Genomic DNA, 11,763 nt, shown 5'->3' on the forward strand with positions numbered 1-11,763 from the left:
TCAATCTCTTCATTCAAAGACTCAATCATGGACACTCTTACTGACAGTTGTGGCTGCTTTGTGTGACATATTGTTGTCTCTACCTTCTTGACCTTTGTGCTGTTGACTGTGCCCAATAATGTTTGTACCATGTTTTGTTGTGTGTCATGTGTTGCTGCCTTGCTATGTTGTCTTGGGTCTCTCTTTGTGTAGTGTTGTATTGTCTCTCGTTGTGATGTGTGTTTTGACCTATATTAAAATATTGTATTTATTATTATTATTATTCAATCCCAGGCTCCGTCCCCGCAGGGCCCTTTTGGTAGGCAGTCACTGTAAATAAGAATTTGTTCTTAACTGACTTGCCTAGTTAAATAAAGGTGAAATTAAAAATAAAGAAAAATAATCGCATCCCCATGACATCAACCTCTCAGTTGATGCGCTGAGGTAGATATATGACGACTGATATAGCGGGCTGGGGGAACTTAACGACGAAACGGAAGTCCCCCGTGAGCGTCTTGATGGAATGTAGTGAGTTGGCTAGCTTGATAGCAAATTAGCTGTAAAGTCGACGAATTGTCCTGTCAAACATTGAAGATATATCGAGTGGTCTTTAAATATTTATCCAACGATGCCAGGTAGCTACGTTTTTGTTGCGCTACTGGCTGCTGTGCATTCCAGATACAAGTTGACTTGAATCGTGTGTGCATATCACGCTGTTAGCCTTCGAGCTAAGTTTGATTTAGCTTGTTTCTACCACTACCAGCTAGCTACCTGCTAACAGTTTTATAGCTAGCTATAAAGACCATCCAAGGTAGTAAGAAGGCTATGCTAGTTCCAGGTGACGTAACATTCAGTCTGTACATCAAAAACAGCTTGCTAGCCAAGTTTGATCCAATATGCGTGTTTTTATATATTTCAAGTTAGTTAGCAAGCTCGCTAGCCAAGTAGCTTTCTTGCTCGCTAGTAACGTTAGTATGCCAAAGCCTTTTTCATAGGGTGATTGCACGATGTGTTAGTTATTTAGTGAATGCTAACTTACATAACTCGTTTCATCAGTGACTTGATGGCTACAGTAAGTTTAGTCGAAACCACAACCCTTTTATATCACACATTATTTTCAGGCTGCTAGTTAGCCAGTCCGTGCTAGTTTTCTGAGTTCGCTAGCTACGTAGTTACCTAACGTTGTGTACCAACTAGCAAACTACCTAACGTTGTTTACCAACTAGTAAGCTAGCTACTGTAACTAGCTCACTAGCAAACTGCCAATACTCAAAATAGGATTTGTGCTGCGATGAACGGTAATGTTAGCTGTAACTAAACGTTACTCCAGTTAGCTAATTGTCTGGCTGGCTTGTTGCAGCTGTGACACGCAGGTAGGCCTCGCTCCATGTGGGGTTTGTCATCACCTTTTTTTTTTTTCTCGTGACATGTGCATCCTTCAATGCTGACGATACAGGTAACGCGTTAGCTAGGTATTGTTGAGTTATAACGGTAGGAACTGGCTAACTAGTAATTGTATCCACGTCAGCTGTAAGCGCAGCCACTGACTCGCTACTCTTGGTCTACTTTAACTAGTATGACACTAGCAAGTAGTAAGTAAAATAATGAAGTATGGACTTTATTTGCGTTTTGGCAATATACATTTGTTCATGTGTGGGTAGATAACGGTTTAACATTCTACTCTTATGTTTTAGCTACGTTTTTTGACCTTAAATGTTTATTAAACACGTAATTTATTCAGTTTACCCAAGCTGAGCTTTACTCTCAATTTGAAAGCCATTTGCCTCATTTTAAAGTGGGTTGCCATTTATGCATGTGTGAAACTGTTAACCCTACAGAGCCTGCGGAGATGAACAGTCCTGAGATGGCGAAAACACCAGGTGGCAGCAGTGCCCTGGGAAAGAGAACGTGGCCAATGGGCACAAGGAGGGAGAGGTGGGCAACAACAACAACCCCTTCGCTGACTACATGTGGATGGAGAACGAGGAGGATTACAACAGACAGGTCAGTGATTTTTAGGACCACTCTTTTGTTGCCCTGGATAGATATTGCCTGGCATTGTACACAGATCTAGGATCAGGTTACTCTACTCTCAGGATCAAGGGGCATGTTCACTCTTCCTTGCAGGTTTTCTCAAGCTCTGTTAAGTTAGATGGGGAGCGGCAGCCAAAGAGTTACAATTTTCCCATCAGACCACAGAATTGTTTGCCTTGTGCTCTGTCTTTCACATGCCTTTTTGCAAACTCCAGCCATGCTGTCATGTGCCACTCTCCCATAAAGCCCAACTTGGTGAAGTGCTGTAGAGACTGTTGTCCTTCTGGCAGGTTCTCCTTCTTGCACGGTTGTTCAGTTTGGTCGAACGGCCAGCTCTAGGCAAAGTGGGTAGTTCCCATATTTCCTTCCCCAGATATATGCCTCATCACAATTTTATCTTGGAGATCTACGGACAGTTCCTTGGACTTCATGCTATAGTTTCTACTCTGACATGCACTGTCATGACATAGACTAACCAGGTGAAAGCTATGATCCCTTATTGATATAACTTGTTAATTCCCCTTCAATAAGTGTAGATGAAGGGAGGACACGGCTTAAATAAGGGGTTTTGAAGTTTGAGACTATTGAGACATAGATTGTGTATGTGTGCCATTCAGAGTAGTGTTGTATACCAGTACCACGGTACCAAAACGTCATGATACTTATGACACCAACATTTTTAGAATACCGTATTACTGTTTCATGTGATGATACCACATTTTTCGGCCCGACCGATCTAAAGAACCATCTGGCGCCTGTCAGTTTTCTTAATAATTTCAGTAATAAAAAATATAACCCAGCAAAAAAAAAGACACGTCCCTTTTTCAGGACAATGTCTTTCAAAGATCATTTGTAAAAATCCAAATAACTTCAGACCTTCATTGTAAAGGGTTTCCCATGCTTGTTCAATGAACCATAAAAAATGTATGAACATGCACCTGTGGAACGGTCGATAAGACACTAACAGCTTACAGACGGTAGTCAATTAAGGTCACAGTTATGAGAACTTAGGACACTAAAGAGGCTTTTCTACTGACTCCGAAAAATCGCCCATCTGTGTGGACGTGCCTTAGGCATGCTACAAGGAGGCATGAGGACTGCAGATGTGGCCAGGGCAATAAATTACAATGTCCGTACTGTGAGACACCTAAGACAGCGTTACAGGGAGACAGGACGGGCAGCTGATTGTCTTCGCAGTGGCAGACCACGTGTAACAACACCTGCACAGGATCGGTACATCTGAACATCACACCTGCGGGACAGGGACAGGATAGCAACAACAACTGCCCTAGTTACACCAGGAACGCACAATCCCCCCAATCAGTGCTCAAACTGTCCGCAACAGGCTGAGAGAGGCTGGACTGAGGGCTTGTAGGCCTGTTGTAAGGCAGGTCCTCACCAGACATCACCGGCAACAACGTTGCCTGTGGGTACAAATCCACCATTGCTGAACCAGACAGGACTGGCAAAAGTGCTCTTCACTGATAAGTCGCGGTTTTGTCTCACCAGGGGTGACAGTCAGTTTTGCGTTTATCGTCGAAGGAATGAGCGTTGCACGAGGCCTGTACTCTGGAGCGGGATTGATTTGGAGGTGGAGGGTCCATCATGGTCTGGGGCGGTGTGTCACAGCATTATCGGACCTAGCTTGTTGTCATTGCAGACAATCTCAACGTTGTGCGTTACAGGGAAGACATCCTCCCTCATGTGGTACCCTTCCTGCAGGCTCATCCTGACATGACCCTCCAGCATGACAATGCCACCGGCTACACTGCTTGTTCTGTGCATGATTTCCTGTAAGACGGGAATGTCAGTGTTCTGCCTTGGCCAGCGAAGAGCCCGGATCTCAATCCCATTGAGCACGTCTGGGACCTGTTTAACTGGAGGGTGAGGGCTAGGGCTATTCCCCCCAGAAATGTCTGGGAACTTGCAGGTGCCTTGGTGGAAGTGGGGTAACATCTCACAGCAAGAACTGGCAAATCTGGTGCAGTCCATGAGGAGGAGATGTACTTAATGCAGCTGGTGGCCACACCAGATAGTGACTGTTGATTTTGACCCCCCCTTTGTTCTGGGACACATTATTCCATTTCTGTTAGTCACATGTCTATGGAACTTGTTCAGTTTTTGTCAAATCTTATGTTCATACAAATATTTACACGTCAAGTTTGCTGAAAATAACCGCAGTTGACAGTGAGAGGACAGTTTTCTTTTTTTGCTGAGTTTTTATCTCAAATAGTTTATTGTATTCGCCGGTCCTTATATGCGACGGGTCCGATAATGTTCATATCAGCTCTGATCAGCAAGCCGCATGGCCCACATCCCCTTCCAGCCGTCACTCACCTGCTTCTCTTCGTCCGCTCTTCCTGCGCATCTATTTTTTCCCATCCATTTTAAAAATATAATTTAGCAGGCGATCAGGATGTAGACCCTTATCAGTCTTCTGTTACATTGGAGCAGCCCGCAGAGTGAGCAAAGTTGATACATTGGCCTATGCTGCTGGTTACACCAGGGATGAAGAGACAATCTGAGTAGGCTTTGCAAGTTGTCACTCAGCAGTGCCAGAGAGGGAAAACAAATTTGTGACAGTCATGCTTTCAGCTTTAAAGCAAAGAAAAGGCTCGTCTCTAGCTCAAATGGTGTAAAATTAAATAGAACCCATATTACGTTGGAGCATTGTGGTCCACATGGGCCTGCATACCTGTGGAACGCTTTGGACTCCTTGTAAAGCCCCTGCCCCGGGAAATTAATGCTGTTCTTAATGTTTTGTACACGCGCCTCGAACCTGGGCTGCCCTCCAGTGCTTTGAGAAGGAGGCAAGGATAGAGGACATGAGGAAAGACATATTAAGAAATAATCATCTACTGCTGATTGTAATCCAGCCCTATTCTTCCCCTATTGTGTGGTCATCCCAGGTGGAGGAGGAGCTTCTGGAACAGGAGTTCTTAGAACGCTGTTTCCAGGAAATGCTGGAAGAGGAGGATCAGGATTGGTTCATCCCCGCCAGAGACCTCGCCCCTGGGGTGGGGCAGATTCAGCAACAGCTCAACGGGCTATCTGTCTCCAATGGCAACGCAGATGAACTCGCGGTAAGTCCTGTCAGAATGTTTGTCCGTCAGAGTGTGTCACAAACTGTCTCTACACGAGCAGCATGTCTGAGCGTCGTCGACCAAAACGTCACTATATTTATAGGGCCAGTTTCCCAGATAAAGTTGAATCCTGATTTAAAAAGCATGTTCAACGGAGATTCTTTATTCAGTCCAGGACAAGGATTCATATTTTGTCCCTTAGAGTTAACCTGAGAGTTAAAAGCCTGAAATGTATTTGCTGTGGAGCGTTATCCACATTCATTACCTAGATACCGTAGGTAGCCCATCTTCTCCAGTTGTTATCCACATTCAGTACCTAGATACCGTAGGTAGCCCATCTTCTCCGTTGTTATCCACATTCAGTACCTAGATACCGTAGGTAGCCCATCTTCTCCCATTGTTATCCACATTCAGTACCTAGATACCGTAGGTAGCCCATCTTCTCCAGTGTTATCCACATTCAGTACCTAGATACCGTAGGTAGCCCATCTTCTCCAGTTGTTATCCACATTCAGTACCTAGATACCGTAGGTAGCCCATCTTCTCCAGTTGTTATCCACATTCAGTACCTAGATACCGTAGGTAGCCCATCTTCTCCAGTTGTTATCCACATTCAGTACCTAGATACCGTAGGTAGCCCATCTTCTCCAGTTGTTATCCACATTCAGTACCTAGATACCGTAGGTAGCCCATCTTCTCCAGTTGTTATCCACATTCAGTACCTAGATACCGTAGGTAGCCCATCTTCTCCAGTTGTTATCCACATTCAGTACCTAGATACCGTAGGTAGCCCATCTTCTCCAGTTGTTATCCACATTCAGTACCTAGATACCGTAGGTAGCCCATCTTCTCCAGTTGTTATCCACATTCAGTACCTAGATACCGTAGGTAGCCCATCTTCTCCAGTGTTATCCACATTCAGTACCTAGATACCTCAGGTAGCCCATCTTCTCCAGTTGTTATCCACATTCAGTACCTAGATACCTCAGGTAGCCCATCTTCTCCAGTTGTTATCCACATTCAGTACCTAGATACCTCAGGTAGCCCATCTTCTCCAGTTGTTATCCACATAAAGTACCTAGATACGGTAGGTAGCCCATCTTCTCCAGTTGTTATCCACATTCAGTACCTAGATACCGTAGGTAGCCCATCTTCTCCAGTGTTATCCACATTCAGTACCTAGATACCGTAGGTAGCCCATCTTCTCCAGTGTTATCCACATTCAGTACCTGTTATCCACAGATACCATCTTCCAGTGTTATCCACATTCAGTACCTAGATACCGTAGGTAGCCCATCTTCTCCAGTGTTATCCACATTCAGTACCTAGATACCGTAGGTAGCCCATCTTTCAGTGTTATCCACATTCAGTAGATACATCTTCTCCAGTGTAGGTAGCCCATCTTCTCCAGTGTTATCCACATTCAGTACCTAGATACCGTAGGTAGCCCATTCAGTACCTAGATACCGTAGGTAGCCCATCTTCTCCAGTTGTTATCCACATTCAGTACCTAGATACCGTAGGTAGCCCATCTTCTCCAGTTGTTTGAGCACAGACACAATACCTCTTCTACTTTTTGGCCCAGTTTCCCCAAAAAAATATTAAGCCTAGTCCTAGACTAAAGACCATGCTGAAAGGAAATTCTCCAGTAAAATCTGTTTTTAGTCTGGGACTAGGGTTAATCTGGCAGGGAACCGACCATCAGCTGGAGAAACTATCCTGTGGTGCGTGTTACAATCTGAACCGTCTCCTCTTGTCTGTTTTTAATGTTGAGGCCCTGTTATTTTGACCTGTTCATACAGGTCTGGGTCCTTTTGTTTGCTCCTATACTAATCCTCTCCTCTCTTTTTACAGCGCAAGAGCAGCTTGAACCCAGAGGCGAAGGAGTTTGTTCCGGGGAATGAAATACTAGGGTCCTCCTGCCAGTAGGGGGAACCCTCATAAAGACTCTTTGTGACTGCTGGCTTCCCAGCAGACACCCTTGCACTTGCCTGCTTTTGGGCTGTGTGGGGTACATGGGGTGGGGTTGGAGGGTGGGCTGGGATATACTCTTCAATAAGCTTTTGGTCGCATTCCTCTGCTCAGACGTTGCATGCATCAACCTATGGTTACGTGCCAAGTCATCTACTGTGCCGTCGGGCACCAGATTGCTATGACATGTGGTTAAGGTTATAAATAAAATACCTATTAAATAAAATACCTATTCAGGAGTTGTAAGATCTGGAATGTGTCAGCACCGTCTGAGTAGGGGAACGCAGCCTTTTATTTCCGTTTTTGTTCCTATGTGGTTAACTAGGCAGGGGCAGTGATGGGAGAAGGGTGGGCAGGGGCCATATCAGTATAAAATAATCCTATTGGACAGAATGGGAGGGGCCATCAGTATAAGATGTTCTTATTGGACAGACTGCAGAACTGGAGGTCAGATCTGCGTAGAAAGTTTGGTGTTTTATTTTTGTTCTTTCTCCTCAATCTCAAGTGCAGCCGTGTGAGTCTGTCGTCGTGGTGATCGTGGCTGGAGATTTCTCTCCCCTGATCATTGTTGCAGTTTCCTTTTTTTGTCTTCTCTTTTCTGGATGTTTTTCTTTTCCTCGGAGGCTGGTTTTAGGGTAGGTAGAGTGTAGGGCAAAGTAGGCTTGGCGAAAGATGGACAGACTGCAGTGTACAGAAGGATTGGATGGGATTTGGCTGCGGGGTGTAGCTGACCTGCGAGGGATTTCCATGGCAACAATTTCGTTTTTCGTTTGGTTGATATGTAAAAACTTGAGTTGAAATCCTGTCACAGTGTGCGACTTGCATTAACAAACGAGGACAAAGTATGATGGAATAAAGATCAGGTACCCTCTGGGACTTTGGTGTCTTGTTCATTGTTTTATATACAGGTTTGATTCTGTTATTACATGTCCAGTAACCTGTCATTACCGTAGCTAAAGGACCCCTCAAAAGATCACGCTGTGGGTTTGATAATGTCGACAGAAACAAGTATCTCTGAATTGTCAAAATATATTTCAAGTGTTGTTTTTTTTTATTAACCTTTGTCAGGTTGAACATCGAATAGAGACCATGCAGGTCTAATCCTGAAGATGGTTTAGGTCAGTTGACTCTGTTCTGTCTGTACGCAGGGCTGGTCTTGGGTCTGGACAGGCCAGGGTAGTTCTGCAGCAAAACCAGAGGAACAACATAATGAATTGTATCGTCTTTGTAAATGATTGAAGTGATCAGTTGTTCCTTGTTGGGCTGGGTTTATACTGCAAGTGTAACCTGATCCCAGATCTGTTTGTCATCTTGTCAACACCAGTGCTGTCATTGTGAAGCCGAACGTGGTATGATGGTGAGGTTGCATGATGGTACAAAAAGACTGGCACTCGCACTACACCAAACACCCGATTCACATCGATGGGAACGCAGTGGAGAAGCTGAACAGCTTGAAGTTCACTGACAATCTGAAATAGTCCAGTCTGCCCAATGCATCACCGGAGGTACACTGCCTGCCCTCCAGGATACCGACAGCACCCAATGTCACAGGAAGGCCAAAAAAAATCAAGGACATCAACCACCTGAGACACAGCCTGTTCACCCCGCTAAGGTGAGGTCACTACAGGGACATCAACCACCTGAGACACAGCCTGTTCACCCCGCTAAGGTGAGGTCACTACAGGGACATCAACCACCTGAGACACAGCCTGTTCACCCCGCTAAGGTGAGGTCACTACAGGGACATCAACCACCTGAGACACAGCCTGTTCACCCCGCTAAGGTGAGGTCACTACAGGGACATCAACCACCTGAGACACAGCCTGTTCACCCCGCTAAGGTGAGGTCACTACAGGGACATCAACCACCTGAGACACAGCCTGTTCACCCCGCTAAGGTGAGGTCACTACAGGGACATCAACCACCTGAGACACAGCCTGTTCACCCCGCTAAGGTGAGGTCACTACAGGGACATCAACCACCTGAGACACAGCCTGTTCACCCCGCTAAGGTGAGGTCACTACAGGTGCATCAAAGTTGGGCCCGAGAGACTGAACAACTTCTAAGGCCATCAGACTGTTAAATGGCCGTCACTAGCCGGCTACACCCAGGTTACTCAACCCTGCACCACCTCGGTTACTCAACCCTGCACCACCTCGGTTACTCAACCCTGCACCTTAGAGGCTGCTGCTCTATATACACAGACATGGAATCAACGGTCACTTTAATAATGGAACACTAGTCTCTAATAATATTTACATACTGTTTTACTCATTTCATATGCATATAATGTATTTTAGTCATTGCCACTCCAACATTGCTCACCCTAATATTTCTTAATTCCATTATTTTGCTTTTAGATTTGTGTGTTGTGAATTGCTAGATACTACTGTGCTGTTGGAGCTAGGAAAGCAAGCATTTTGCTACACCCGCGATAACATAAATATGTGTATGTGACCAATACGATTTGAAATGTAAACGTTAATGGGGTAAATCTCAATCTCTGCAGAGCCCTCGGTGCACCTCGTCACAGCCTCTACAGAGTGTCTAGTGTAGTGGTGTGTAAGTGCAGCCTTATGTTTACTCTAATAGGGAGCCTTGAAACTGGGTCTTTGTCGCAAAATTATTCTCAAAGTGGACCATAAGGCCCTGGTCAAAAGTAGAGCACTACGAAGAGAATATGGTTCCGTTTGGGATATTACCTTCTTAGTGAAGTGCCTCTGATACTCTGAGCAGATGTGTCCTCGGGTCTGGTCTGCTGTGTGGGCACCAGGCTGGTACTTGGTGGTGCAGGGCTCCTTCAGGCCACTAGGGGGCTTCCTCTGCCCAGGGACGTAGTGATCCGGGCCCTGGTACCGGTCCTGGTACTCTGACACCCAGGCCCTCCTGGATGGATGGTGAAGCATATTAAAGTCTGTCATAATCCTGCCCTAACCTAGCTATGTCTTTTTAGGGGGTGGATAACCTAGCTATGTTTTTTAGTTTTTTTAGGGGGTAGATAATCTAGCTATGTTTGCAGATCTGATGGTCTGGAGGACAGGTATAAGCAGTAGCGGTGGAGCTGCTAAAATTCCCCAATACTCCCCAACTGGATTTATTGTGACATCACTTTTACCTCTGGCTATTACAGACGCCAGACTATCTGATGGACATAACCTCTGCAGCACCACTTGACTGTTAATGGGTTGCTGGGTGAAGGGGATTGCTATGAATCACTGTATGTGTGAATCACTATGTAATCTGCTCTGTAGTAGTCTGCAGTTGTTATCTATCGCAGTGAACAGATTGCAGGAGCTTGAGCTGGAGGAGACTGTCCTGAACAGAGTGTGAAGGAGAGGAGTCGTCCATGGCCTGTGCACCATGGCCTTAGGTAAGTAAGTATGAACAGATACTATCCTTTCAATCCGTGTCGGTATGTGGATGTGATCTACTGTACCAGTTGAGTGTGGCTTCAGGCAGGATGCACTGCGGGCTTCTCAGTGTGGAGGGGTTGTCCCAGTGTGTGTAACTCTGGCTGTAGGTGGTCACACCGTTGAATGGCAGCCCTACACACACACATGTGGATGAGAGTTATCATGAATAATAAAGCGTCTCAGAGTAGGGAGTGCTGATCTAGGATCAGGGTGGATGGTGTTAGCTCGGCCCGTATTAAAGCATCTCAGAGTAGGGAGTGCTGATCTAGGATCAGGGTGGATGGTGTTGAGTACTATGTTTCCTACTGGGTGGCTATGGGACCTACCGAGGTGCATGCAGGTTGTACATCCCAAATGACACCCTATTCGCAATATAGTGCACTACTTTTGACCAAAGCCATATTCCCTATATAGTGCCTATAGGGTTCTGGTCAAAAGTAGTGCACTATATATATATACACACACATTAGTGTTCTATTTGGGATATAAGGCTGGTGATAGAAAGCCTACCTAGGTGCATGAGGTTAGACGGTGGCTATGGGTATAGAACAGTGTTTAATATATTGTTATGTCTCTATAGGACCTACCTAGGTGCATGATGTTAGACTGGGTGGCTATGGGTATAGAACAGTGTTTAAAATATTGTTATGTCTCTATAGGACCTACCTAGGTGCATGATGTTAGACTGGGTGGCTATGGGTATAGAACAGTGTTTAATATATTGTTATGTCTCTATAGGACCTACCTAGGTGCATGAGGTTAGACTGGGTGGCTATGGGTATAGAACAGTGTTTAATGTATTGTTATGTCTCTATAGGACCTACCTAGGTGCATGAGGTTAGACTGGTGGCTATGGGTATAGTACAGTGTTTAATATATTGTTATGTCTCTATAGGACCTACCTAGGTGCATGATGTTAGACTGGGTGGCTATGGGTATAGAACAGTGTTTAAAATATTGTTATGTCTCTATAGGACCTACCTAGGTGCATGAGGTTAGACTGGGTGGCTATGCGCTGGTTGATCTGGCCTTCCAGCCTAGATGAGTGGGTCATGTCCCGACGGAACTGCTTCGCCTTAACCGCTCCACCTGCAGAGGAAGCTCCCCATCACTTCCTGTGACAACAGGAACAGGTAGTACACACACATATGTTATTGGTGCTGGTCTATCATCTTGCACTAAAGGAAACAAAAGCAGATAAACTGTGGAGTTATAAGGCCATTCAAAGCCTCAAATAAAAACATGTTGTCAATACAAACTGAACAGGGTATTCCCTCTCTCAC

At 45.3% G+C, this 11,763-nt stretch overlaps 1 pseudogene; it reads left to right on the forward strand.

Annotated features, from left to right (window-relative positions):
• The first annotated feature begins 1,792 nt into the window (after positions 1 to 1,792).
• On the forward strand, positions 1,793 to 7,148 carry LOC124019942 (annotated as a pseudogene).
• Positions 7,149 to 11,763: the final 4,615 nt, after the last annotated feature.

This window comes from Oncorhynchus gorbuscha, unplaced genomic scaffold (genome assembly GCF_021184085.1).
Source record: "Oncorhynchus gorbuscha isolate QuinsamMale2020 ecotype Even-year unplaced genomic scaffold, OgorEven_v1.0 Un_scaffold_729, whole genome shotgun sequence".
Taxonomy (NCBI): Eukaryota; Metazoa; Chordata; class Actinopteri; order Salmoniformes; family Salmonidae; genus Oncorhynchus; species Oncorhynchus gorbuscha.